The sequence below is a fragment of the Staurois parvus genome, unplaced genomic scaffold, assembly GCF_062004578.1.
Source record: "Staurois parvus isolate SC_StPar_1 unplaced genomic scaffold, SC_StPar_1.0 ptg001615l, whole genome shotgun sequence".
In the NCBI taxonomy this organism is placed as follows: Eukaryota; Metazoa; Chordata; class Amphibia; order Anura; family Ranidae; genus Staurois; species Staurois parvus.
In genome coordinates this window covers 206837-212836 of record NW_028319411.1, presented here as the reverse complement: position 1 = coordinate 212836, position 6000 = coordinate 206837, and positions in this window count along the sequence as shown.

Genomic DNA, 6000 nt, shown 5'->3' with positions numbered 1-6000 from the left:
TTGTCAGACCCTACGCTGGTGCAGTGGGTCCTGGCTTCCTCCTGGTGCACGACAATGCCCGGCATCATGTGGTGAGGGTATGCAGGCAGTTCCTGGAGGATGAAGGAATTGATGGCATTGAATGGCCCCCATGCTCACCTGACCTAAATCCAATATAAAACTTCTGGGTTATCATGTTTCGGTCCATCTGACGCCGCCAGGTTGCACCTCAGACTGTCCAGGAGCTCAGTAATGCCCTGGTCCAGATCTGGGAGGAAATACACCTGGACACCATCATCGGCTCATTAGAAGCATGCCCTGACGTTGTCAGGCATACATACGAGCACGTGGGGGCCATACAAACTACTGAGGACCGTTTCGAGTTGCTGCAATGAAATTTTAGCAAAATGGACTAGCCTGCTGCATCATTTTTTCACTTTAATTTTCAGGGTATCTTTGAATTCAGTCCTCTGTAGGTCGATCATTTTCATTTCCATCAAACGATGGGGCATCCTTACGTTCCTAACACATTACCTAGTCCATGTCAATATAGATATCCAGCATGATATTTTTCTCCATTGAGAACTGACGTGTTTTCAAAGTGTAACTTTCATTTTTTTGAGCAGTGTATATGCGTCAGACCCCCTCCTGGCACTTCTGCTATTTGCTCTTGTACGCCTGGGCCTCTTTGAAGTGAACCTGTGTTTGTCCATGCAGGACACAGCAACATGTTCACTTTGGCTTCATACATATGGCTGTACAAGAGCCGTACATCGTGACGTCACCACCTCACCCCTCCAGTTGTCCAATCATAGAACACATTGCATTCATTCAGAAAATGCAAAGCATTCTCTGAATGGTGCCCATGCTAAGTGACTTACCTCCTGTGTTCACAATGCATAAGGCTGGATACCCTGAATGGGACCCAGAAGAAAGTGGGGTACTGGTGTGTACTTCAGTGATTTCCACCTTCTAGGAGGATTGTCCAGGTAATGTATGCATAGATACACTGATCCAAGCTGGAACTTTGTATAAAATAGCAATACCTGGAATCCTATTTAAAAGAGAAGTGTTGGAAACTTTTTTTTTACATCATACTTACAGTACGTAGGTGTACCTAGAAAGTGCAGAACAAACTGCAGTCCTGTGATCCATAGGTGAAGTGCAGCCAAAAGAGCTTTGGCTGTAGTTCTCCTTTAACCACCTGAAGACCAAGCCTATTCTGACACTTCTCTCCAACATCTAAAAATCTGTAATGTTTGCCAGAAAAATAACTAGAATCACCAGATATTTTCTATATTTTGAAACCGAAGCCCTAGAGAATAAAATGGTGGTTGTTGCAATTGTTTATGTCACACAGTATTTACACAGAGGTTTTTGGAAACATTTTTTTTAGTAATGCCCATGTTGAGGGTTAGGTCCCAAAAAAATTTTAATTCGGAAACCGTAATGAGTTTCCCTGCGAATGGTCTGGCAAGGTTTGAATTTGGGTTGGCGGCGATAAATGTTTGTGCATATAAAATGCTTTGTTCCACAGTCAATGCATACAGATCTTCTGTGAAAAACAGCTGCAAAAAATAAAGGGGAGTAGTTAAATTTGCAATTTCCACCTGAATTCCAGGTTGGGTAGGGAATGGGGGAAGTACGGGTGCTGCAGAATTTGTGGGCTGCCAATCTGGATTTGCAAGCACGTCTGGAAGGATACTAGGGGCTCTACGGGCCTGTGTGCAAATCCCGGGCTAATCCCGTTAACGCTGCATTTTTTGGGGATGCTTTACTAATGTGAATGCTGGTTAAGTGCTGATCTGATCAAAGATGTTGATCCGTTCAGACACTATACTAACAATGGAGGTTTGTGTATGAGCGTGTTCCTGGCAATCAAGGGGTTAAATGTGATGACTGGTGTACTGATGGGCAATCTGATGCTATCTGGGAGGGGCGTGAAAACCACAGGAGTACAAATCACGTGTGTGTATATATATGTGATTTTGCACACCTGTGCCGCCCTGTAGCAGTATTTCTGCTATAGGGCGGTCAGGAAGCGGCTACATAAGCGGTTTGTGTTATGGTGCTACATCACTTTAACTGACAATTGCACGGTCATGCAACGCTGCACCAAAATGAAATTTACATCCTTTTTCCCCCCATGAATTGGGCTTTCTTTCGGTAGTATTGATCGCCTGTGCATTTTTTGTGTTTTGCGTTATAAAAAAAAAACAACAATTTTGAGAAAAAAAAACAATATTTTGGACTCTTTGCTATAAAACATGTCTAGTAAAAAAATTAAAATCAAATTTCATCATACATTTATGCCAAAATGTATTCTGCGACATGTCTTTGCTAAAACAAAATTCCAATACGTGTAAATTAATTGGTTTACGTGAAAGTTATAGCGTTTACAAATGGCGGTACAGAACTGAATTTTTTTTTTGTATACTAATAATAGTGGCAATCAGTAACTTATGGCGGCAATCAGTGACCTATGGCGGGACTGCGGCGGACATTCTGACACTGGGGGGAAATGACTTGGGGTCACTGACATCCCCAGTGACACCAATACAGTGATCAGTGCAAAAAAAAAGCACTGACACTGTAGTAATGGCACTGGGGAGGAAGGGGTTAACATTTTTAGGCATTCAAAGCGTTAACTGTGTGAAGGGAGTGTTTTAGTAGTGGGCGGGGGGGGGGGTGTTCTTCACAGGAACACACTGTCCTGGAAAGCTAAGCTCTGCTCTCCGGAACAGTGTGCTGAAAACTGACAGGGAGCAGAGCTGCATTGAAAACACTGCAGCTGTGCTTCGTGTCAGTGTTTGCCGGTAATTGCCGGGATCCGGTGGCTAATCACCGGCCGGGACCCAGTAATTGACACCCGCGGCCGCGATCGGTGCCGCGGGCAGGGCGGTCGCACACGCTCCTTACCATGTAAACAGGATGATGTTTATAAACGTCATCGTGCCTACAGGGGCCACTTTGCCGCAGTAAATGTACTGTGGGCGGTCCCCTGGTGGTTAAGCAGGCATGTCGCCGATCCCAAATAAATGGACAACCTTGACTTGCCCTCATGTGGAGGCGCCTCTGTGAAGGATTTGGAAAACATTTCAGGCTTTTTTCTGCCTGGCCAAGTGCATGACACGCCGAGAACGAGACGGTCCGTTTGTGTCTCCCCGTTACCAACAACTGTCCTCAGATGCAGCGAACATACTAATCAGAGAACGCCGTAGGTCTTATGTCTGAAGCCCCGAAATACCGATCCATTCGTGCTCTCTAGCAATCAATTGGGAGAAATTCTCTGCGGTTCTCTAGGCTGGTGATGGGAGCTGCTCGGCGGCAGCTATCTGGGATCACAGCTATTACCTGGGACACAGTAAAAACTCCCATAGACTGTAATGACATCTGGCAGGTGAGGTCTGGGAATGCATACAACTCGGGGATTACCTGGACCATTTCTTTTTAATATGAAGACGCAGGAAAGTCATATCGCTGAAATTCAGAGATCGCAGGAGGGAGGGGTCAGAGGGACGTGGAATTAGTGAGAAATAGTCTATTATTGGATTTGGAGAAATACGCTATTTATTGTAGACTGGATCCTTTTCACTTTCATGATAATTAAAGGAAAGTTGTACGGAGTTTCTCTAAAATTGCAAGTCACCTGATTGTTCTGATCTGTTGTCTTCAGTACTCTAAAATTAGAATCCCTGATCTGCATAAAAGTTCAAAGTGGAACTAAACTGTATCTGAGCACCATAAACTGAGAGCGCGATTTCATCCATTTTTAATATTCACCGCAAGCCCACCCATCCATCTATGTCTCCGTGCTTTATTTTGTTGAGAAATCACTTTTGAGAAACACCTTTTTAGATTTCCAGCTGTGGCCATCTTGAGTAAGTGCAGAAGATTCATGTAGCTTCTACTTCCTGGAATCCATCTGCCATTAGCTCAGGCATGCAAACAGGAGGATGTGCTTGACTGAGAAAGTCCCCACTCCTCGCCTCCAGATGAAAGGAAAAAAATGCCCATGAAGACTCCTGGGATCTATGACATCACAATGGCCCAGAAACCGGAAGCAACTCAAGAAATGTAAACAAAAAAGTTTAAAACAAGTAAATAGGAAGGTATATTTTATCTATCTATCTAGCAGTAAAAGGATTAAAAATAGGTAATGTTGATTAAGAGAGAGAGTTTAGCTTCGCTTTAATTTTGGGCTAAAGTTTTATTTGTAAAAATGCAGTCTGCATCTCTTGTATCATGTCCGCAGTCTTTGACCATCTCTTGTATCCTGTCCGCAGTCTCTGATCATCTCTTGTATCATGTCCGCAGTCTCTGACCATCTCTTGCATCATGTCTGCAGTCTCTGACCATCTCTTGCATCATGTCCGCAGTCTCTGACCATCTCTTGTATCATGTCCGCAGTCTCTGACCATCTCTTGTATCATGTCCGCAGTCTCTGATCATCTCTTGTATCATGTCCGCAGTCTCTGATCATCTCTTGTATCATGTCCGCAGTCTCTGATCATCTCTTGTATCATGTCCGCAGTCTCTGATCATCTCTTGTATCATGTCCGCAGTCTCTGACCATCTCTTGTATCCTGTCCGCAGTCTCTGACCATCTCTTGTATCCTGTCCGCAGTCTCTGACCATCTCTTGCATCATGTCTGCAGTCTCTGACCATCTTTTGTATCATGTCCGCACACTCTGACCATCTCACAGCCACCCCCTGACAACAAAACAAGAGGTCTTTACAAAATCTTTATTGTCATTTTACCAGCTTGACCTCCATAGTCCTGTCACATATTAATAAATGGCGGCCTTGCCTATTCCTGAGACAGGACCTTGGAGCTTACAGCTAAAATCCATAGCCCACTTTTACTTAAAGAAGAACTCTGGGCAAAACCTTCATTACATGTCCTTGCTGATTTCCTACCTTCACTGAATATGTCTTCCATCTTCTGGTTCATTCAGTAGTTGCTGTGAAATAATCTTTTCATTTTCAATTCAAACCGTTAATGTTCCTTGGTTTCCTGTTTGTAAGAGCGGTGGCTGCTATGCCACTGGTCTTGGCACATCCCTTCTGTAGTTCTTTCTCCAGGAAGCAGTGATGTAATTCAGCCCCACTTGCAGTGGTGGGCAGACCGAGACTCTCAGATACATTCAACATGTACAGGCCTAGTGTACCCGCCCACATTCACTACAATTCCCTGTGGTTGATGGGAACTGTAGTTTCCTTTTACTGCAGAGAGAGGAGAGGATATGATGTAATCCCGGCTGTTACTCCTCCTCCTTGGTACAGAAGATACTGTTATCTTTTGAATTACAGAGATGAGGTCATGAAAATTCAATTAGACTTTTCTCCTAAATGGTAAAGCTTCTCAACATTTTATTATCTGTTTAGTGTTTTGTGTAGGGTGGTGTACTAATGGGTGATTTTTATGCCTATCCCGGAGTTCTTCTTTAAGTGCGACCCTTTTAAAATGTGAAGGACTGCACTTGAGGCTCTTCGTATTAAGCAAGTTGACCACCACCGGAATAAATGGGTCCGCATGGAGTAACTACTTCAAGTGTTTGTTCACCTTCTCATTCTGTTCATTTTTTCTGGAAAGGTGAACCAACCCTTTAAGGAGCCTGTAGCAGCAATCAGTCTGGTAGGATTGCACATTGCTCCATCCATGTGTGCTATGATCCATTGCTTTGGAATACCGATAGCTATTGGTGGAGCTCACCACCAAGCAAACCATCGTAAACGAGATGGTGAATGCATCTGGCCATACACCAGGATGTTCGTTTGAAAATGTTCTCTTTGGGTGTTGATTTGAATTTCCAAAGAGTAGTGGGTTCAAATCAATGTTTGTTTTCAAATGTAGTGATGAGAAAATTCGAAGGAGCAGGATGGAAGATTGCTTTAAATAAATGAACTTCTAACAGAGAATGTGTATTTTGTTCAGGAAATTACATTTCATTCCAAAACTGAGTGTTAAAAGGAAGAGAAATTTTGAAGTCGGATGTTCGCACGGTCAACACATGTAC